This window comes from Palaemon carinicauda, chromosome 14 (assembly GCF_036898095.1).
Source record: "Palaemon carinicauda isolate YSFRI2023 chromosome 14, ASM3689809v2, whole genome shotgun sequence".
In the NCBI taxonomy this organism is placed as follows: domain Eukaryota; kingdom Metazoa; phylum Arthropoda; class Malacostraca; order Decapoda; family Palaemonidae; genus Palaemon; species Palaemon carinicauda.
Genome location: NC_090738.1, coordinates 23,841,957 through 23,866,725, shown reverse-complemented (window position 1 = coordinate 23,866,725; position 24,769 = coordinate 23,841,957). Strand labels below are relative to the sequence as shown.

The 24,769-nt window shown below is 41.5% G+C and overlaps 2 protein-coding genes across 2 annotated transcripts in view; one reads left to right on the top strand and one right to left on the bottom strand.

Moving 5' to 3' along the window:
* The window catches only part of LOC137653823 (uncharacterized), a 46,737-nt gene extending 30,922 nt beyond the window's left edge, over positions 1-15,815 (bottom strand). The window contains exon 1 of the mRNA XM_068387474.1: positions 15,540-15,815. The gene's annotated coding sequence lies outside the window, so the exon portion shown is untranslated. The remainder of the gene's footprint in view (positions 1-15,539) is intronic.
* LOC137652706 (cell adhesion molecule Dscam2-like) overlaps positions 1-24,769 on the top strand; it is a 466,536-nt gene that overhangs the window by 87,365 nt on the left and 354,402 nt on the right. The window lies entirely within an intron of this gene.

The following is a 24,769-nucleotide window of genomic DNA, read 5'->3' as shown; positions in this document are numbered from 1 at the left end:
AAATATGTGTAAATAGCTAAGGTTTGTATGGTTAGGAAAAATACAAATTATCTCCGAATTTGTCATTTGTTAAGTAACCGAAATACAAACCACGCTATTTACACTGGGTGACTTAACCCTTTGGTAGGGTGGTAAGTCCCAGCCTTACTGGCTTTGGCTTTGCCCGGGGACTCAAAATCCGAGTGTGTAGCGCTCGAGATAAGGAGTCCCTGCACCTCCCAAGTTCCTTGCTCCGCAAGGAACGTGCGGCCTACATAAGCTTGTGTGTGAAGGAATGAAGTGTGACCCGTCCTAGGAAGTCGACCTAAAGTCCTTAGATGGAGCTCTAGGCTAGGACGTTCCCAATACCACCTCGTCAGGGTATAGGGGACGCAACAGTATTATCTAATACTAGGAACACAAGGAAGCATGGTTTACCTGCAGTGGTTTGAGGTCAGCTGTGCAGAGAACCCAGGATGCTACTTTCCCCAAGAGAGGGGAGGATGAAGAAAAGAGTAAGGGCCAGGCATACTTTTTCCTTCATGCAGACTAAAACCGGGTAACAATGCCCTCAACCTTCTGCTACTTGTCCATTAAGGAGCCTGATGTTAGACCACTTGTTGTTGTGTAGCCACCACAGGGCCGATAGAGAACGTATCGAGCCTCCTGTGGGTCATGTCCTGCAGGTAGCGGGCTGTGAAGGTCGTTGACGCTTCCACACCCCAACCTGTGTCACTGAGAAGTTTCTCTTGAATGTCAGGGACGTAGCAATGCCTCTGATATCGTGTGCTCTAGAGCGACGTGACGGTGGAGGGTCTGGATTCAGGGAGAGGTGGATGACCCTGCGAATCCAAGCTGAGATGGTGTACTTTGTGACCCTCCTCTTCGTCCTTCGTGTGCTCACAAACAGGGCTTGCACTCGAGGACGAACTGCAGCTGTTCTGTTAAGATAGAGCCTCAGACTCTGTACTGGGCACAGTAGGGGATGGTCTGGGTCATCTGTTACAGAACGGAGACTCGAAATCCTGAAGGAGTCGAATCGTTGGTCTAGAACTCCAGGATTTTGAGTCTTAGTAACAAACTCAGGGACGAACCCAGATGTTACCTCCCCCCATCCCCTTGAATGGGCGACGTCGTGCGAGAGACCATGAAGTTCACTGATTCGCTTGGCTGAGGCCAGAGCGAGCAGGAACATCGTCTTCCAAGTCAGGTGACGATCAGAAGACCTGGCGTAATGGTTCGAACGGAGGTCTCTTAAGAGACCTGAGGACACGAACCACGTTCCATGAAGGAGGTCTCACTTCCGACTGAGGGCAGGTGAGCTCGTAGCTTCGTATGAGTAGTGAAAGTTCCAGCGAGGAAGAAATGTCCATTCCCTTCAGCCTGAAGGCCAGGCTTAAGGCTGAGCGTTAGCCTTTCACCGCCGAGACCGAAAGGCGCATTTCTTCCCGCAAATACACAACAAATTCCGCTACTGCTGGAATAGTGGCATCGAGAGGAGAGATACCCCTTCCACGACACCAACCACAGAAGACTCTCCACTTCGCCAGGTAGACCCCTGCAGATGACTTTCGCAGGTGTCGAGACATCCTTTCCGCAACTTGTTGCGAAAAGCCTCTCTCTGTGAGGAGATGCTGGATAGTCTCCAGGCATGAAGCTGATGCAATGCTACAGCTTTGTGGAAGATGTTGCAGTGTGGTTGTTTGAGTAGCTCGTGTCGTGGAAGTTCTCTTGTGAATTCCGTCAGGAGCTGCAGAAGGTCCGGGAACCACTCTGCATGATGCCATAGCGGAGCTATTAAGGTCATTGCCAGGTTGACCGATAGTCTGGTCTTGTTGAGCACCCTTCTCATCAGACAGAACGGTGGGAAGACGTAAACGTCGATGTTGTCCCACCGTTGTTGTAAGGCATCTTACCAGAGTGCCTTGGGGATCGGGACTGGGGAACAGTACAGCGGAAGCTTGAAGTTCAAGTCTGTCGCGAACAGGTCTATCGTCGGGGAACCCCACAAAGTCAGGACTTTGTTGGCTACTAGCGCATCCAAAGACCACTCGGTACTCACTATCTGCAATACTCTGCTCAGACTGTCGGCGAGCACATTTCTCTTGCCCAGAATGAAGCGAGCCGATAGTGGAATCGAGTGAGCTTCGGTCCATCTCAGTATCTCTACTGCAAGATGGGATAGCTGTTGCGAAAAGGTACCTCCCTTCCCTGCTTATAGATATAAGCCATTACCGTGGAGATGTCGCTCACAACCACCACAGAGTGGACCGCCAGGATCTGTTGGAATTGTTGAAGTGCCAGATATACGGCCTTCATTCTAGCAGATTTATGTGGAGTCACTTTTCTGATTCTGACCAGAGGCCTGAGATCCTCTGGTTCAGAACGTGGGCCCCCCACCCTTCTTTTTGAAGCGTCCGAAAGCAGCATCAAATCTGGGGGGAGGATGAGAAGATCCACTCCCATTCAAAGGTTTCCCTCCGTCCCCCACCATTGAAGGTCCGTTCGTTCCGCAGGACCCATAGGGACCAGAAGGTCCGGGGAATCGAGGCCTTGATTCCACCGGGACTTGAGCCACCATTGCAGGGATCTCATCCTGAGGCGGCCATTTGGAACCAGACGGGCAAAGGAGGAAAGGTGCCCTAGGAGACAGAACCACGATTGGGCTGGAAGCTCTTCTCGTCTGAGGAATGGATCTGTGACCCTCCTCAGCCTTGCTATCCTGTCGTCTGATGGAAAGGCTTTGTGGAGATTGGTGTCCAATATCATGCCTAGATATACCAGTCATTGAGATGGAGGCAGAGAAGACTTCTCGGGATTTACCATGATCCCTAGATCTTGGCAAAGTCCCAGAAGCTTGTCTTGGTGTCGAAGAAAGGTCGACTCCGAGTCTGCCAGGATCAACCAGTCGTCCAGATAGCGGAGGAGACGGATGCCGATCCTGTGTGCCCACGAACAGATCAGGGTGAACACTCTGGTGAATACCTGGGGTGCTGAGGAGAGACCGAAACACAGCACCTTGAACTGGTAGATCTTGTTGTCTAGGCTGAACCTTAAGTACTTCCTGGAAGACGGATGGATTGGGATCTGGAAATACGCGTCCTTCAGATCTAGTGTACACATGAAGTCTTGCAGTCTCACTGCAAGTCTGACCGTGTCTGCTATCTCCATGCTGAACGGAGTTTGTTTGACAAACTTGTTCAGAGATGAGAGGTCGATGACGGGTCTCAAGCCTCCAGACGCCTTCTTTACGAAAGGGTCGACTGAAGGAGCCTGGGGAGCCGTCGACAACCTCCTGGAGAGCATCCTTCTTCAGCATGCTCTCGAATTCTGCCCAAAGGGCTAGCCCCTTTAGCGATCCATGGCATAGGCGCTCAACGCCACTGGATTCGCTGTCAGGGGAGGAAGAGACGTTAAGAACGGGACGCGATATTCCTGACTGATCACGGAGATCATCCAGGAATCGGACTCGAGTTGCTGCCACCTGAATGCGCAACTTGCCGGCATCCCCCCACTGGTGGACATGCAGGGGGGATTGCCAATCCTAGTGCTTGCGGCCTTGGCCGCTCCCTTTATGATTCTTGCTTGCCCTGGAGGACTTTCAGCCCTTCTTGTCTTTGACAGGAAAGGGCTACTGCTTGGACACGTTCGTCTTTGCTGCCGCTGCCGGTTTCGTCGTCTTGGATTGGCGAGGTGGTTGAGGTGCTGGAGGTTTGTAGGGCTTATATGTAAGAGCCCTTTGGAGAAGAGAATCGTGGTTCAATTTCCTCCACCTCTCAGCTGCCTGTTCCGCATCCTTGGGCTCAAACAGACTCTTTCCCAATATAAACGGCTGGGACCCTTGAGTGGAACCTTTCGGCCAACGCATCACGTCGTTTCAAGATCGAGTTTGCCCACAAGTTCGAAACTTTTTGGGCCAGAAACTCGATGGAACGCGTGCCCGAGAGAAGGAAGGTCTCAGGGCTTTCCTGATGCTCTCCTTGGACAGATCCTCGGGTCGCAGCAGGATGCCCAGAGACCCTAGCCAGACATCCAGCCACGAAGTGGCCTGTATGGCACTTTGCGACCTTCTCCTGACTCAGGATCTCTTGCCGAGAATGTCACCTGCCGGCTAGAGTCTCTCAAGAGAGACTTCCCTGGTAAGCTCTACCACGGAGTGGTGCTCTGAATCATGCTGCTCTCCTCCTGGTGAACTGGCAGCAAAGTCTCCTGTCCCCAAATGATCTACTTGGGGGAACTCTTAGAGTCCTTCGATTCCCTCCTAGGAGGGAAACGTAACCGCAACAAAGAAGTCTGAGGGTTCTTTTCTCCCTAACACGGGACGATTCTCCTGCTCGAGGTGGGGTTTCTCCCAATGGTGCGGTGGGAGACGGTCTCACCTTGGTAGAGGGAGTGCGCTGGCGTTGGTGCTCGCGCAATGGGAAAACCCCAGGTGTCGCGCGAGAGACACTGGCGCTCACGCGATGGGAAAAAACCAGGGGTCGCAAGCGAGAGACTGTTGAAAACACTCTCGTGCGGGCGCGCGAGAGAGACATCATAGGGTGAGCAGGAATCAGATTGAAGAGCCCGTGAAAAATGTTGGCGCGTGCGCGCGGGTGTCAGCGTGCACGCATACGAGGTTGTTGGAGCTTGAAGATCGTCGGCGCTTGTGGGCGAAAGAAGATCGACAGCACTGAAAGATCGTCGGCGCTTGTGCGCGCAAGAAGATCGCCGGCGTTTGCGCGCTTAAGATCGTCGGTGCTTGTGCGCATAAGAAGATCGTTGACACGGGGAACCATCAGAGCCTGTGTGCGGATGATCGTCGGAGCTTACATGCGCAGGGAGATCGTCAGCGCTAGCGCGCCAAAGAAGATCGTCGGCACTTGCGCGCGTAAGAAGAGCAAGCGGCTAAGAAGATCGACGGCGCTCGAAGATCGTTGGCACTTGCGCGCGTAAGAAGATCGTCAGCGCTCGCTCGTGAAAGATCGTTGGCGCTTGCGCGCGTAAGAAGATCATCGGCGCTGGCGCGCGTAAGAAGATCATCGGCGCTGGCACGCGTAAGAAGATCATCGGCGCTGGCGCGCGTAAGAAGATCATCGGCGCTGGCACGCGTAAGAAGATCATCGGCGCTGGCGCGCGTAAGGAGATCGTCAGCGCTGGCACGCAAAAGAAGATCGTCGGCGCTAGCGCGTGTACGAAGATCATCGGCGCTGGCGCGTGTAAAAAGATCGTCAGCGCTGGCGCGCGTAAGAAGATTGTCAGCGCTGGCGAGTGTAAGAAGATCGTCAGCCCTGGCACGCAAAAGATGATCGTCGGCGCTAGCGCATGTACGAAAATCGTCGGCGCTTGCGCGTAAGAAGATCGTCAGCGCTAGCGCGCCATCAGCACTCACTCGCAAAAAGAAGATCATCAGACAAGATGAACGTCGGCGCTTGCGCGCGAAGAAGATCGTCGGCGCTAGCGCGCGTACGAACATCGTTGGCGCTAGCGCGCGCACGAACATCGTCGGCGCTTGTGCGCGTAAGAAGATCGTTGGCACTAGCGCGCGTACGAAGATTGTTGGCGTAGGAAGATCATCGGCGAGCACGAGCGCGCGCTAAGATGAAGGGACAGCTGACAGGACGATCCAGAACTGGAACAGGATTCCTCTGGATGGAATTCTCAGGAACAGCAGGAACAATAGGCGACCGCTTGCGTGCGAGCGCGCAGGGGATACCTGGCGCTTAAGGGACTTACTCACAGTGTGAGAAAGCCCCTTTTGCCCTGAAGGTACCGGTGCCCTTTGCATAACGGGGTGCGTAGGCGCCCACAGCGTCAGCAGCCAGGAACAGAGACGGCAGGTCAGCAGGTCTAGGAGATGGCGAACTGTGGAGAGGTCCCGTACAGCCGGCCGGTCTAAACAGGAACAGTCCTCCGAAGAGGGGTCTCTATGAGTGGCCTCTCTCGCGAACGAGAGAGGTGAACACTTCGTAGAAGAGAATAGAAGACACTGATGATGGCACCCCTTAGGGCCGTTGGATCAGCAAGCTGACTTATAAGGAGCAATCCTCCGAAGAGGAGCCCTTATGAGTGGCCTCCCTCGCGAATGAGAGAGGTCACAAGATTGATCCTACAGCTACTCAGCCCCTTGAGCATAGCTGCAGGTGCGACCGCTCAGCCCCAAGAGCATAGTCGCACGAAATTCCATGGTCCGGCCTTGCAACCGCTCAGCCCCTTGAGCATGGTTACAAGAGCGGTCGCTCAGCACCAAGAGCATAACCGCCCGAGGACCAGGAAAATCCATCCAGGAATTATTAAGGTAAGAGAAGTTCCCCCCCCCCCTCCCCCCCCTGCAGGGGAAAAAACTCATACCTGGGAAGGGAATCTCCCTCGGAAGGGAAGTTACCTACCCCTGGAAGCGAACCTCCTGAGCGTTCTAAGATGAACTAAAGAGCTGACAGTTGTCACAGGAGAACTTCTAAGAGAAGGGAACACGCCCATGACGATGTCCTAGAGAGGCGGCAGCAACAGCAGACTCCCAAGGCACAAACAGGGCAGCTCTGCTTCGTTGGCACATTTAGGCAAATGAAGAAACCAGATCGTAATTGGGAAAATGAAATAAATAATTAGTTAACAAAAATTCCCCCGGGAGGAACTCCGAAGAGAAACCCCGAGGGAATAGGAACATAAGAATTACAAACCAAGTATGCGCCCTCCTCCCCCACTGACATTCACGGGAGAAGGGGGAGGGCGGAAAACTGTAACAAAAACAGAATTATAACTGAATTATAATTATGTAATTCATTTAAGAATGTTCACAAATAATAAGAACGACTGAACCCTGAAAGGAAGTGTTCTCCACAGAAGCTGAAAAGTTAACAAATACAATTAGATTTCATTGAAAATAATTGAGACAAATAAACAGAATAGCAACTCGACCCGCAACGGGGAAGAGGCTACCGTAATAGTACGTAGTAGTAGTAAAAGGGTGAACGACCTCGAGTAGAGAGAGAGACCGTAGTCAATCTAAACTCCCACGTTCCCTTCCCTGAGAGTCCAAGATCCCCGCAGAGAAGGAGGAACAGCGGGGAAAACAGATGAATGGAGAAAGTCCAATAATGACGATTCCCCACGGCGGTCGAATATCGGAAGCCGAAGGAACGACCGAAGGACCAAGAAAGAGTCAGTTCCCCATGACGTGCAACCGCGGTGGCCTGGAACTAAGCGGTGACGTCACACACACACACAGCACAAACACTGAAAAGGAAACTTACTACATTTCTATACCCAAATATATACATAAACATAAAGAATGTTTATATATATATATATATATATATATATATATATATATATATATATATATATATATATATATATATATATATATATATATATTAAGTACAGTATAAGAAAAAGTAAGTAATTAAGTAAAGACAAAACATTAACGTCTGCCCACCACACAAGCCAAAAGCGAAGTGAATCAGTTCACCGGTGTGTGAGGGGGGGAGGGGTAGCTAGCTACCCCTCCCCTACCCCCTCACTAACTAGCGAGGGGGAAGTTAACCCTCGATAAAAATCTAATGGCTCGCCATTTCAGCTACGCCGAAAGTAATACCCAATGTAAATAGCGTAGTTTGTATTTCGGTTACGGAACAATTAAGGGTTCGTACCTGATAAGGAAGTTAACTTTAATGAATCTTTCATTATGTCCACTTTCCTTAAGAGATCCAGCAATCCAACCAGGGGGCTGACGACCTCCAGGAGTTGTCAAAACAGTCTAAAAACCTCTATGTGACAGTACCTCTTCCAATAACCTCGTTCCGGGGCACTCTCAAGGAACAAAAAGAACATCTGACTAAAATCAATGATTGTGGGCGACTGTCGCAATCGCCACAACCACCATAAAAATATAAGAGTTTCAAGAGAAGAAAAAGGTATTAGGATACGGGAACTTAGTGGAGGATTCCTCCCCCACTACTGCACTCGCTGTTACGAATGGTCCCAGAGTATCCGTCCTCATAAAGAGTCTGGACATGATTCAAAAAGTGTGAAGTGAACACAGATTTACTCTTCCAAAAGGTTGTGTCCAAAAAGCTCTGTCACAATCCATTTTGCTTGAAGGCCACTGAAGTTGTTATAGCACAAACTTCATGTGTCTTGACCTTCTAAAAACATTCTTGACATCTGTAACGAGGGCTACTAAATCGAGCCCCAATGAGCTTCGACTTGCTCGTAACTTTTTCATTCTGCCCAGAAAGAACTACAGGGTTCTTACTGGACACAGGACTCCCTCCAACCATATCCGACAGAGTCGCAAACTCAAAAGCTTTGGATTAAGGTTGAAAAGGGTGGTCATTCTTGGTGAGAAAGCCTAACTGCAATGAACAATAGCTTCGTTATCTCGAAAGTCAATGTTTTACAAAACACATGAATCCACTGATGCTTATAGTTGTCGTGGAACTAATAAAACAAGAATCATCGTGAGGTCCTAAAAATGAAGAAGAATGCAAGTGGACAAGCTTGTCACTCAAAAGGAACTTCAGGATTATATCCAGACTCCAAACTGGCGAGTCATTGTTGATTAGATGTTTCAAACAATTTGAGAAGTTCCTGTAGGATTTTATCAAACGAAAGGCAAGATACTGTGCTTGACTACAGTCGTAAACACACTCCTGCATCCTTTGATGGAAGAAGATGCACAATTGCGCTTCCTTCGAAGTGACAAAAGGAAAACAGCAACTAAGCTGTAGAGATACTGGAAGAGAAAACAGGATTGATAAATCCTGGAAGCAGAAGTCTTTAAAGCTCCTATAATAAGTACCTCTCTGAGGGAGGAGTCTGAAAAAAATTACTCTAAAAGGAAGACTCCTAGGAGAGTCCACTATCCACTCCAGAATCTCTGTGAAAAATTCTATATAAGGACGACTTAAGGTCGCCACAGATTCTTGCAGACTTCTCGATGGAGGGTCCATTCTCCAGCTGAGATAATCTGCCAAACTTCTTTTCCCCCTGAATGGACCTTATAGAAGGATACATTCTTCTCCTTGCCCAGAGAAGCCCCAATCCAGGAAAACTAGGATGAACAGAGATAAATCAAGGATCCCAACGAAAGATTCAAGATGGCTTGCACTGTTCTAAGGTGAGACGTAAAAGCCTGAAAAAACTAGACTCTGAATCCCCATTTTGGGATGGGGCCAGAAGAGACGTTATCTGAAGATCCAACATGTAGATCGGAAGAATGAGTCCTGAGAAGCCAATCTTCCCAAAACTGGGAGGCTCAGATCTTGAGTGCAGTAGACTGTTACATAAGTATTAGATACGTGAACAGTATCGGGGCAGAGATAAGACAAAAACACACACAGCCGGACTCTAGACTCCTCTCTAGAACTGGGAGGGAGGTCTATGGAGCTAAACTTGAATAAGGTTACCCTGAAAAAGGAAAAAAGTACTCCTCTTTCAGAAGAAGAACTGACGAAAGTCTGCTCCTAACTTTTCCCAATGATTGCCAGAAACAGTAAAGTTTGGCTTCTACTGTCTCAAGGCGAAAGCAGTCAGACTCTGTTTTAATAACTATCAGCTCGACATCAAGTCCCGCTCGCGACCAGGAGGACGTACGACAACTTTGCCCTGTTCCTCAAGTCTGGTAGCTATCCTGCTGAAAGTCTTCCTCAAAAAACCTGAGAAAAATTCGGAAAAGGAGATCCTTCCTTTGATTTGCGGCTAAAGAAGGATAGATGAAAAATGACAAATTTGGAGATAATTTGCATTTGTGAACAGGACACGATATCCCTGACTGATTATGGAAATCGTCCAGGAAACGGCCCTGAGTTGCCACGCCTTGTCTGCGCAACCTTGTAGGTATCCCGCCACTGGCGGACATGCAGGGGAACTGGCAATCCTAGCGTTTGCGGCCTCAGCTGCTCCTTCTAGGATTCTTCCCTCCCCTGGGGGACTAATTGCCTTTCTTGTCCTTGACCGGAAAGGGCTTAGACCCCACTGTCTTAGCTGCCGTTGATTTGGTGGGACGTGGTTGCTGAGGTGCTGGAGGTTTATAGGGCTTGAATGTCAAAGGCCCATATAGGAGGGAGTCTTGGTGACTTCCTACACCTCTCAGCTGCCTGCTTCGTGTCCTTAGGCTCAAACAGGTTCGTTCCCATAACGAAAGAATGTCTGAGCCTGTAGATTTTGGTGCTAGGGGACTCCTGTTACTGTCTTGGAGTCCTTTGACTCCCTCCCGGGAGGGATGCAGGACTTCAACCACGACGGGACAGGCTCTTCTCCACCCCTATTCGAGAAGACCTTACCGCGCGAGGTGGGGTTTCCCTTAATGGTGTGATTGGGGAACATCTTACCTCCCGTGACTCTACTGAGGGCGGGAAAACTTCGTCAGAAGGTGAGGGAGAAAAGTCTGAGGGGGGAGAGTGCCTGTCTCGAAGACAGCTACGTCCTCGTAGAAGTTACCTCGTCCGAAACTCCTCTTTTCCTCATCGGGGGAGTGGATGTAGCCAAGGATTTGTGGCTCAACTCAGAGAGAACAGCTTAAAAGCCTGTGCTACCGCTCAGATTAGAGTCCCAAACCAGGCTGCCGACTGCTGAAAACGCGAGACTTCAAAGAATGCGCAGGAATCATTGATGTGCAGGATCAGAATGAAGAACCCGTATGGACCAGAATGTGGGAGCGTGCTGCAGCGCGTAGGAGTTTGTTGGCGCGCGGAAGACCATCGGTGTGCGCGAGTCAGACCATCAGTACCCACGCGCGAAAAAGATCGTCAGTACTTCAGAGTCCAGAGCCGAAGTCCTTCGTTGCAGTGCAAGGTTGAGCTGGTAGATCGGTAGGTCAGCTGGCTCAACACTGGAAGATCTGCTAGATACTCCGAGGAAGGGTCTCTATGAGAGACCTTTCCCGCGAACGGGAGAGGTGCCCTTCGTAGAAGAGACTAGGAGACACTCGCAGGCTGAATCACTGGTGAGCGCCTGTGCTATATCTCAGGAAACTCCAACGATGTGCGCTGATGCGCAGGTGAACGTTGACGCGCAGTACCTGGAACAGGATGTCTCTGGATGGCAGTCTCAGGAACAGCAGGAACAACAGGCGACCGCTTGCGCGCAGGGGATACCTGGCGCTTAAGGGACTTACTCACAATGTGAGAAAGCCCCCTTTTGCCCCGAAGGGACCGGTGCCCGTTGGATAATGGGGTGCGTGGGCGCCCACAGCGTCAGCAGCCAGGAACGGAGACGGCAGGTCAGCAGGTCTAATCAGGAACAATCATCCGAAGAGGGGTCTCTATGAGTGGCCTCTCTCGCGAACGAGAAAGGTGAACACTTCGTAGAAGAGACTTGAAGACACTGGTGATGGTGCCCCTTAGGGCCGTTGGATCAGCAAGCTGACCTATAAGGAGCAATCCTCCGAAGAGGATCATGGTTAGGTAGACATGAAAGTCTATTGTCATAGGTAGCAAAGCGTCCACACTGACGCTCCGTTCCGTTGACATTCCGCTTCCTTTGCCGCACCGTTCCGCTGACGCTTCGCCGGCTCTGCTGTCTGACATGACGCTTGGTAGTAGGCTCTGCTGTCTGACTTGACGCTTGGTAGTAGGCTCTGCTGCCTGAATAGACTGAAACTAGGCGCTATGAACGGTCGGTTTGCGTTGAGCAGGTAATCGAAGTAATGCATCCACTTCCTCCCACCGTTGAACATCGCGGCTGGTAGGCCGCCCGTACTACAAGAAGTCATCACCGTAAAAGACACGTCGCCTGTGCGACCGTGTCAAGACTGGAATCGTGACACCCAACCGCACTGTCAACGGCAGGCTGATAAGACTGCATTAACGAAGATGATTGCAGTTTCATGCCTAACAGCAAAGGTCAGAATCAACCTTAGGCGAAATGTATTCAGCATTATCTTCGTCGATCCCTAGCGCTTGCCACTGTCGGGAGACGACACCCATCAGGTGGAGGCGGACTCCCTAAGTCCGCGCCGCATGAAACGTAAATACGCAGAACAAATCTAATTTTTTCAGCTTAGCGCCTGAAGCGCGCGTATAACGTTTGAAAACACTAATACCTCGCTTTATCTGTAGCGAGGGTGAGCGTTCTGGGGATCAACAAAAAACGCTCGAGAGGACTTCTGTTCGGGTCTTTAAAGACTGTAACCCTGGCTACCCTCTCGATTCCTTTTATCGTTCGACTTAACTTCTCCCCTTCCGGGAGCTTGACAGAGGTCTAAGGCTAGGATCACGACAGGTCCGAACAGAAGCACTCTCCACTGAAGAAAATTTACTGCATTATATAGCATTAAAAAATTTGCTTCTACTCTTTGGTAAAAAAAAAAAGTTTCATAATTATCTGAAAACCAAAGTATACGTTCCCTCAAACGAAATGAACTCTTAGAGAGAGACTTACAATTCTGTCAATCGTTTGAATGGGAATGAAAAGTCACTGAATCCCATATAAATGCAATGAAATATTAAATATTAAATATCACCTTAATAGATATAATATTTATAAATTAAAATAAACCCTTAAATTAAGGGATTCCAATAAAAGATGAATCATCACTCGTATTCATTGGAACATTTACACTTAATATACGAACAATTTTAGTATTCCACCAAGGAAACAATGATACATAAAACCGTGCGCTACATCGATTGTAAAGAATACTGCATCGCATAAATATTAAGTGAACTTTAACTTCCTTTAATCTCTGACTAAGGAAAAATATTGAAAAGACCAATTAATTGCAAAATAAAATGTTCCCTTTGTATAGTACAACTAAAAAACTTGAGAAGTAAGAAGAATGTACTATTCATAAAAATCGCTACAAAATATTGTAATATTGTAATGATACTGACAACTACGTAACAAAAATTAACTGAACGCTAGTTAATCTTTGCAAACAGATCGAAGATTATCTAAAGCAAAAATATTAAAAGGATAAAATTTTCTCAAAATAAAAATCTTTTAATTTACTTTATAACTTAATACTTCAAAGGAAAGTATTCACTTATCATTCTACGAAAAAAGCAAAACAGACTTTTAGCCTACGGAAGAGGTTGTGACGTCATCAATGGACGAAATGTTTACATCCCGCCCTTATGCTTTCGTGAGGTTTAAAATAGATTGAAAACCTTCTAATTCTACCTTTTAATTTATAAATACGTGATCACAGATCAAATAAAACAAATAAGCAAAAGCCCAAACTCAAAAAACCTTAGTACATCACCAAATAACGTCCAAATAGAGTAAGCAAACGAGAGAGAATTTCCAATAGTACCACCAGCTATGGCCGGCAGGGAAAATCTGAAGTGGTTGGGTATAGTTCTACCTGTAGTACCGCGAGGGCGCTAGTGTACACCTGGCATATCTGCGATAGCCGTGCGAGATTTTGAATTTCCTGCCGGGGCGTCCAGGGACTTTAGCCATTCTTATATAACCAGCGGGTAAGGTCTATATTTAAAACTGGGAACTTCTAGGTTAGGTTAGGTGGGTTTGTTATGTTCTGTACCCTTTTTGTACTTTTTTATATATTGTGTAAAGGGTAGGCCTATATGGAAAAATTCTTTAAAATACACACAATAATAATACCGTATCATTGCTAATTCCACAGTAACGTTGGTAATGCTGTGTATCACCGTAACGTCGGTAACGCTGTGTACCGTTGGTAACGTTGCTAATGTTACCGTTCGCAGTACGTACGTAAGTGAAGTGACACCGAATTTGAACAAGTCATATTCAAGTATTTTAACAAAATATATATAATAAAAGACATATCTAATCATTTTAACAGAAAATATATGTTTTCCTGTAGAAAATAACGTGATTTAACCGGTTTTCACCTTCATTTCATCCGTAATAACAGCAACCAGTCCCCGGATTCTTAAAGTTAGTCAGATTGGTTGGTCTGTTGGTTTGCGGTTGAAATGAAGGTTAAATTCAGTCAAATCACGTAATTTACTACAGGAAAAGATATATTTTCTATTCGAAATCAGAACCTGTAATACAGTAAAACTTTACTAATAATCCAATAAATAAAGGAGGGTTTGTTAGCATGGGAACAAATTCCAGTGATGTCCCAGTGTAGGAGAGGGACAAGGGCCGCTGCTAATGTCCTAACTAACAGTGCTGTTGCTTGGTCTCGCTGAAACCAAACACAAGATAGCGCATAGGAAAAATACAAAGTTCATGAATTTGGCTAGAAATTAAAGTATCATATATCTAAAACTAAAAGACATAGTATCAGGACCTGGCAAGTAATTAAACTACCATAGGGGTAGAACAGAGGTATAAGGTTAACATTTTTACATAGGGTTCTATTGTAGTTTATTACAGGGTAATGTAAATACGTGATCGCAGATCAAATAAAACAAATAAGCAAAAGCCCAAACTCAAAACACCTTAGTACATCACCAAATAACGTCCAAATAGAGTAAGCAAACGAGAGAGAATTTCCAATAGTACTGCCATTGCAGGATGACAGACAACCGATGGACATCACGAACAACCTTCTGGACACCCCGAGGATACACAAGAAACCGAGGAAGACAAAAAACCCGCTGGCGAGATGACTTAGACCAACATAAGCAACAGTGGCACAGAATAGCTTGCGACAGAAGTCTGTGGAGGAACCTGGGGAAGGCCTACATCCAACAAAGGACTTTTGAAGGCTGAAATGATGATGATGAATGTAACCTAGGGGAAAACACTACATTCTTCTATAGAAAAAGGGCCATTCTCTACAAAAATGACACTCGTTCCTGTCAAAAATTAATAGTTTCAGAAATATATATAGCTATATCCACCGATAATGGGAACTCGGGGTTTTGGGTGGGGAAAACATACTGGGGAAACGGTGTATAATGGTAAAACAAACCTTATCTTCTCTATACATTACCTTCTTGGATCTATAATAAACCGATGAAAAAATACACTAATTATCAAGACAGTGGCGGAACAAGAACCATTATATTTAGCGTTGCTAATGTTAGCATGCGCAGCTCAACATCACTGCTTGCCAGTACATAAATACCATACAAGCCTGATGTTTTTGTTTTCTGGCGAGCGAAGCGAGCTCGCGGCGGACAAAAGCCATTACATTTAAACATTCCGAACAGAAAATATATGTTTCCCTATAGTAAATAATGTGATTCAACCAGTTCAGCTACTTCAAGTTAGTCAAACTGTTTGTTTGCAGTTGAAATGGTCAAATTTGGTTAAAGCAAGTTACTAACTACAGGAAAACATATTTTCTGTTCAAAATGATACCCTGTAGAAATGTAAAACTTGGTAAAGTTTTACTGTATATTTCTGACACTATTCATTTGTGACGGGAACAGTGTCATTTTCGAAGAGAGCATATTTTTTCTATAAGAAAAAGTATTTTTTTTTCCTAGGTTACATAGCCCTGCAATACGGTAAAATAATTTCTACAAAACTTTACCCTTAGGTAGGACTGATCTGGATTCCCTCTGGAATACCCATGTCTTTGACCATGAAAACAACCAATCTAGACTATGATATCAGTTTGAAAGGAAACGTACTTGGTAATAGACATACTTAAGACTAGGATAATTCAAAACCGCTACTAAATTACAGCTTACCTTTAAAATTATCGTTTCCAACCTGACTAAGAGTTTAAGGCAAGCTACCTAGTAGCGTAAGTAACGTTTAGCTGGTACAGCAATTGCTAGTTTTATATCAAGAAGCAACGATAATTTTCCTGCAAAATATATCAGTTCACTTTCAGGGATATACCAACAGGAGAAACACTGTCTGCACCACCTCAAAAAGGCATCAAATACTAATGAACTTTTACAACTTTACAAACACCGAACACACTTCGCGCCATAAACTTCAGACGCTTAAGTTTTTTTTTCTTTTAAATCATAACATTACCGAGCTTCTTCTTCCACTACAATAACGGAATTGTGGCCAATGAAGCTTCGGGGCACAAAAAACACCATATCCATAATACCTCTACGGAAAATATGGAAGAAACAATTAAAAATTAATTGAAAAATTAAACATTTAGAAAGGAATGGCAATACACTCCCCTCAGCTCTATATTTATAAAAATGAATATAAGACCTATATTATAAGTCTACCAAAAGTACTAGACAGGCTGTTTAAATCATTTGTAGATGATATATAATTTTACTTCTCCATAAATGACACTGATTTTACCCGTTAAACTTTAAATCATGTTCTTACTAGTGTTAAGGAAAGCATGACAGTTAAACAATTAAAACTAAATTAAAAAATAAAATAGAGTTTATGGTTGTAAAAAAAAACTTTAGAAACTTGAGTGACAAATATTTAGTATATAGTTCGTGACCTAGGTATATCACTTGACTTCATTTGAATTTTATAGTGAGAAACGTTGGCTATCACTTTAGATATATTAATTTTGTAGAGTAGCATGTGGATAAATATTCTGTGAAGAAACTTGTGATTAACTCTGCTATTGCTTGGATTGACTACTGTACCATGCAGAGAAGCAAGATTGATAAAAGGTGTCCCTCCCCGAGACAGCCTTACTCCTATACTATTTGATTTACACTGGCTGCCTATGAAAGCCAGAATAGAGATTAAGATATGTGCAATGACTATCAAGTTACCTGAACCGACGTCAGATACATCTAAGTGAATTGATGCCACGGTCTAGGACTAGCTATAGCTATAGGTCTCAACCGTGATTACTGCATACCATGTAGCCAACGAATCGTGTTGACACGAGAATAGTTACAGATGGTTAAGTTAAAGGAGCCAAGATGTACCCTCTATTATTATCATTATTATTATTAAATGCTAAGCTACAACCCTAGTTGGAAAAACAGGATGCTATAATCCCGGGGGCCCTAACAGGGAAATAGCCCAGTGAGGAAAGGAAATAAAGAAAAATAGAATATTTGTAGTAACAACATTAAAATAAATATTTCATATAGAAACAATAAAAACTTTAACAAAACAAGAGGAAGAGAACAAAAGAACTGTTTGTTTGCAGTCACAAAAGAACTCTAACCCAAAGACAGTGGAAAACCATGGTACAGAGGCTATGGCACTACCCTGGACTAAAGAATAATGGTTTGATTTTGGAGTGTCCTTCTCCTAGAAGAGCTGCTTACCATAGCTAAAGAGTCTCTTCTACCCTTACCAAGAGGAAAGTAGCCACTGAACGTGAACAATTACAGTACAGTAGTTAACCACTTGGGTGAAGAAGAATTGTTTGGCAATCTCAGTGTTGCCATGTGTATGTGGACAGAGAAGAATCTGTAAAGAATATGCAAGACTATTCGGTGTCTGTGTAGGCAAAGGGAAAGAACCGTAACCAGAGAGAAGGGTCCTATGTAGTACTGTCTGGCCAGTCAAAGGACCCCATAAGCTCTCTAGAGCTTTCAAATATGCGGTTTCAAGACTATGTAACAAGTTCCCCCAAGACATCAGAGAGACTCAAGATATTAAAGGCTGATTCACACAACCCGTTTTCTTTCCGACAGGGTGGCCGTCGGTTAAGCGGCGTCTAGCTTTCTTACGTGTATCTAAACACAACTGTTCACACGACCCGTTAGGCTGACGGTGGCCCTCGGTCGTCAGCTGTCCGAGTCGGCTCGGCTTTCTTTCCAAGAAACCTCGTTCGGTTTGACGGCCGTTAGCCACCTGTCTCAACCAACGGGTGGATGATGTTTTGTGTGAAAGAGGACCTGTAACGTACACATTCGTTTCGTGGCCTTCAACCCCGACATTTCCTCACAGTATATTCATAGAAATTAGTTAGTTTGTTGTTGACATCATGTATGAGAGGTTAATTGAACTTTTTTTCAAGGGTACGAGATGTTTGACATGGCAAACAAGATGTATCGAAATAATTTACAAAGAGAAAAGATATGGAAAATGACTGGAGAGGCATTAAATAAATCAGGTGAGTTTATCATAATGTTAATATTCTTGGCATGGTGCATAAAGTATTACGAAGTTGCATAACTTATTTTATCAACTCAGTTATCAGCCAACATCTTTCAATTCATACAATCATTAATATCAGCTTTCATTTAATTCATTGCACGTTTTTAGTAGAAAAATATAGAACAGGTTTTTTTTTTTTAATTTAAATATAGAACTGGCGCAAAAAGGTCATGTTTTACCCACCCAAATACTACGGTACGACCTGAGTAAAAGGGCTTCTTTGCGTCTTTCTCACATCCTTACTCATGAAGAAAGTTTCTCACACTGGAGATTTGTTCAAACAAATTCTTTGAGTGATATAATTTCATACCAAACAGCTAAAAGTATTCTTGGAAGTTTTGATTACACCATCTTCATTTGTTCATTTGTCTGTCTTTGCTCAAGGTAAGCTATAATAACATTCGATAAATACAATTTCCATTTAGCTCCTCGAAAATAATTACTTTATTACTAATTTTACTGTGCTGGGTATATTTTCGCGAATTCAATCGGGCATTTTTATTATTTATCCTTGCCATCATTCTATACTTATTCGGACCTCCAAATATCCGGTATATCAAAGAATAATCCAAAGTTATTATTTTATCAATATTAGGATAAAATAATGCAATCACTGGAAATAATTTAAAGCGTAAAATTTCCTTATGGAAAAGATTACAGGGAAATTATTTCCTCATATTCTTTATCATTCACATAAACCTAAACATCACATCCCTGTGAGAAAATCGTTATTTTGGTCTTTGCCAATAAGTCCTATGTTCATGAAGTAAACTTTGAGGTTACCGTGTTTTCTCCATATTTAGTACATTTTGACACAATCTATTTTAACCAATTCTGGTCGGATCCAACCAGATCAGGTATCACTACGAAGATTGTTTAAATAATAAAGAAAACGAAGTCACCTACCACATCACAGAGAACTATACTGAAATTTTATGGGTAACTATAAAAGAAAGACGAACACCCATTCCCAATTCCACCTTTATAATAAACAAGATTTTGGTGCTTACAGTTGATGTGGAATTGGTTCTGATTCCTCGTAATCTGTAATAGTTTCAGTATTACTTACGATATAGGTTATGATTATTTACAATGATAATTTTTCAAATATAAGGTTATTTTGAAAAAAAAAAAAAAACATATTACTTCTATAACTACCCATTTCTTATATCTATCTTGCCAAGATATTAAGTTTCTAAAGCACAATCACCAAGAAGTATTCAGCTCTAGTGCAAGATAACATTTTCTAACTCAATTATATTCTTTTTAAAATCTAATTTAGTATATACTGTATATATATATATATATATATATATATATATATATATATATATATATATATATATATATATATATATATATATATTGAAAAATAAAATCTATCACAATTTAATCCGCCCCACTTTATTTTCTTTGAAATATAACAAACATTCTCAGCTAAAAACGTTTACATTTCCATTCTTCACATTATTTAGATGTACGATTAAACCATGATGCAAACACTAAAAAGTTTTACTTAGTATTCTTATGCCTCATACACTATTTTATTTCCATGTCTAATTAAATTAAAAGAAAAATATTGTAAGTTTCCAAAGTTTCGTGTTAGGCCTGGATTAAAATGTACCTCGATTTCATAAAGAATGAAGAGTACAGAGAGAGAGAGAGAGAGAGAGAGAGAGAGAGAGAGAGAGAGAGAGAGACGTTGGAACCATATCCTATAATAGCGTGAAGTGCCGCATATTTACTTCACATATCTCAAATTCAATATCTCAAGCAAAAGATGTTGCTTTAAAACTTGAAGGTATACTAAGATTGCATAGCATCGTCTTGTCTCTCATTAAAGCGCTTGGGTGGAGTTTAATTAACGTGGGAATCATATACAGTATATATATATATATATATATATATATATATATATATATATATATATATATATATATATATATATATATATATATATATATATATACGCAAATAAGTATTCATGTCACATTTGCCACTGAACAGAATTGTCTCATTTTTTACAGAAGCTACTTTATGTTGGGAGAAATGCGATATATATATATATATATATATATATATATATATATATATATATATATATATATATATATATATATATATATATATATATATATATATAGTGTGTGTGGGTGTTGGTGTCTGTATACATATTGTATTGCAAAAAATCCCTTAAAAATACAAGATGCAGACCAGTTTTATGCTTTCAATAGTTAAGATGAAAATATCTAGACTGGTGTCAATTTGAATCTATTTTCCTGCACTCCTTCTCTCAAAATATCCCAGGAAATCGAGGCCGCTTTACCCATTCAGGCTTTTATTATTATTATTATTATTATTATTATTATTATTATTATTATTATTATTAGCTAAGTTATGAGCAACCCTGCAAAATCGTACTGGAATGCCAAATATATACTTAATAGTGTACGCAACCCATCAAAAATGACGGCTAAATATTTAGATAGATATGCACATACATTCAACTTATCCCATCCCTCTCCTTTTTCTAACAACAACACGGCAGTTTACTAAAGGCAATTTTTGGAAGATTTTGGCTTCCGAGTGTACCTCTTGGGGTACCTTTTCTCACTTACCCGAGGGACGGGGAGAGACCGAATAGTCATACGTTTGGTAATGTCGTTCAGCGTGACTAGAAGTATATATATATATGTATATATATACATATATATACATATATTCTTATATACTTATATATAATACACACACACACACACACACACACACACACATATATATATATATATATATATATATATATATATATATATATATATATATATATATAAGTATATATGTATATTGTATATTTATATATATATATATATATATATATATATATATATATATATATATATATATATATATATATATATATATATGTGTGTGTGTGTGTGTGTGTTTGCGTTTACTTAGGACAGGCAGTAAGTGTTTCCAGGACATAAGACCAAGATTAAAAGAAGGATAAGCATGGGATGGAGAACATTTGGCAAACAAAATGAGATCATGAACAGTAAAAAGCCACTTTTTCAAAAGAAAATTATTTAATGATATGGTCCAACCAATATTAACTTCTGTATCAGAGACTTGGAGCATTACTAAATCCTTAGAACATAAACTAATTACAACTCAAAGAGCTATGGAAAGAATAATGATAGGAATAACACCAGGAAACAGAAAAAGAGCAACATGGATACGAGAGAAAACTTAAATAAAGTGTGTTGTTACAACTCGTAAGAAAAAGAAATGGACACGGGCAGGAAATATAATGAGAATGACAGACAATAGTTGGACATTAGGAATAACCAAATGAATCCCTAGAGATTATAAAAGACGCAGAGGAAGGAAGAGAAGACGATGGATCGATTGACTAAGGAAATTTGTGGTCGTGGACTGGCACAGAAAGACCATAAAGAGACACAAGTGGAGGGACATGTCTGAGGCCTTTGTTCTGCAGTGGACTAGTAACTGATGATGATGATGGTGATATATATATATATATATATTTATATATATATATATATATATATATATATATATATATATATATATATATATATATATATATATATATATATATATATATATAGAAGCTGTCTAGATGTGCTTCCAATGTAGCACTCATTACAGAGTGCACATTGAAAAGTGTATATAACACCGAAACACAAGGGAGTGTGACGGAGCCGAGAGAGGGTTGTGAACTCAAAGGCAGGATGCAATTAACTGAGTTCACAACCCTCTCTCGGCTCCGTCACATTGGTGACCCCGGAGTGACACACGGTTGGTACATGCCGTGTGTCACTCCGGGGTCACCAATGTGACGGAGCGGTTGGTACAGGAGTAGGTAGACTTTCGTACCGACATGGGGAGCACATGGGGAGGTCGGTACGAAAGTCTACCTACTCCCTTGTGTTCCGGTGTTATATACACTTTGCACTGTGCACTCTATACATACATACATACATACACACACACACATACACACACACACACACATATATATATATATATATATATATATATATATATATATATATATATATATATATATATATATATATATATACAGCCTGACATATGCTTTTTATTATATAAGGGAGATGTCGGTCTTACCAATAAGGTAGTTCTATCCTAAAGAAGAAAATAATAATATTTTCGGAACAAACTAGAAATAAGTGTGGTCTAACAATTGGACTCAATAGAATGAGGAATTTCAGATAATGTGCGTAAAGTGAACTTCTTTCAGTATCCTTTCTGGAAGAAATTGATAAAATGTTGCTTACAGTTCAGATGAAAACATAATTTTATTGTTTTTCTTATCATTACTGTAAACATTACTTCCGTAACAATAACAGATGCATTATGTTTATCAATTTCTGATTATTTTCTTGCTGTTGCTAGAAGACTTAAAGAACCTGTTCACTACTTGGATGCAAAAACTTGGAAACAGATGAATCGGGTAGTAATGCTACGAAGAGAGAAAAAGGAAAATGGAAGAGAATATCAAGTGAATATGTAATAAATACAGTATAGAAAGGTAAAGGATAATTCAAAATAATCATGATTCTGAGAGAGTCAGAGTATATTGGAAAACTCTCGAAAGAAGAAGGAATCAAACTAAAAAATTTTGTTAAGAATTACCGTGACATTAAAAAATAAAATGAAATTGTAATTTACGGCAAACTTTACAAATCTAAGTCCTTTGGATTACCCCAGAGTGAAATCATAATTATGTTAGAGGCATAAAACAGTTTCCAAAATATTAAATTCTATAAAAAAAAAACGAAAATTATCTACAGAGATCAATATATGATGACTGATTTGAGTCTTAAAACCCTGAGAAAATAAACTGAATGAGGCTAGAATAGGGTTTAAAAGTAAAATATTTAGGAAAAAACCCAAATAGATGGTGAAAAAAAAACACCAGCAACAACAGGTGCATTTCGAATATTGATGCTTATAACTCTACTGTTTAATAGCCTCAAAGTTAGAGGGTGATACCACTAGAGTTACAGCTTAGCTAATAATAATAATAATAATAATAATAATAATAATAATAATAATAATAATAATAATAATAATAATAATAATAATAATAATAATAAAAATAATAATAATAAAAACACGTTTATGTAGATTATTGAGGGCATAAATAATGGGTGGACTCTGCAAGTTTTCTCGTTCATCTTTATGAAAAAAATGACTAGTAGCAGTAGCTTTAAAAATAACTGCATTATATAATTTTTCATTATGTTTGCTGTTCTTGTTCCTTTCTAATCTTCGATTTTGCTCTAACTTCTCTCTACTAGTTTCCAATACAAAGCCAAGTTCAATTTCCGATATACTGTGTATCCACACGGATTCAGAGTTGTTTTTCATCTCAAGGAGGCTTTTACTGCAAATGAGGGTATTATTCCTGCGCCATTAGAGAGAGAGAGAGAGAGAGAGAGAGAGAGAGAGAGAGAGAGAGAGAGAGAGAGAGAGAGAGAGAGAGAGAGAATATCAAAACCTCTTCACTCAGTGATAACTTAGCCGGCTTTCATTCAACCAGTATACATTCAGAAAGTCTGCAGCTATTCTTTAATTAAGCCCATTGTAAACATATTATGTTTCTCTAAAAGACCATCAATGCTAAGAGGATTTGTCACTCTTGCCTGCACACCTAATTTCCTCTTACTGCAAACAAACTGACAGAATTAAAATTACAATAGTAAGAGGAATTATATGCAAGCGAGGACAAACGCTCATGGAAACGCACAAACACCTGTGTGTGTGTGTATGTGTATATACACACACGCACACACACACACACACATATATATATATATATATATATATATATATATATATATATATATATATATATATATATATATATATATATATTCATATAAATACACACACACACACACACACACACACACACATATATATATATATATATATATATATATATATATATATATATATATATATATATTCATATAAATACACACACACACACACACACACACATATATATATATATATATATATATATATATATATATATTCATATAAATATATACACACACACACACACACACACATATATATATATATATATATATATATATATATATATATATATATATATATATATATATATATATAAATATGTGTGTTTCCATGAGCTCTTGTTCTAGCTTGCATATAGTTCCTCTTACTATTGTAAGTTTAATTTTGACATTTTGTTTGCGGTATGAGGAAATTGTGTACAGTCAAGAGTGGCAAATCCTCTTAGCATTGATGGTCTTTTAGAGAAACATATGTTTACAATGGGCATGATATGTGGTTTGGTAATGGAAACGAATTCATGGCATATGAACATGATGCTGCTCTCTTTACTTCAATTCCATCCGTTGCAGTAGACCTGCGGTTGTTGAATCCCTTAATAAAGATCTACCTAAGATTAATGCACGGTGCAAATTATGGAGCATGAAGTTGAACACTATAAAAACTCAAAGTATGAATGTATGTAGGCCATAGATAGTTGTTCCTCAGCATTCACATCTTTTCATTGATAATGTCTCTTCAAATTACAATAAATCATTTAAAATTCTAGGTGTGATTCTTGATTGCATTTTTAGTTTTGAGAAACACGTTTGGTCTGTTTATTCTTCAATTGCACAAACAAATGGCGCATTGAGAAACTATTTTCAGATTATTTAGTGACCTATTTAGCCGGAGGATATGTTTTAATTCTTTCATTATACCTTGTTTCGTGTATTATTCTCCTGCCAGGTCCTCAGTTTCTGATTCTCATCTTAATTTGTAGGACAAAAAT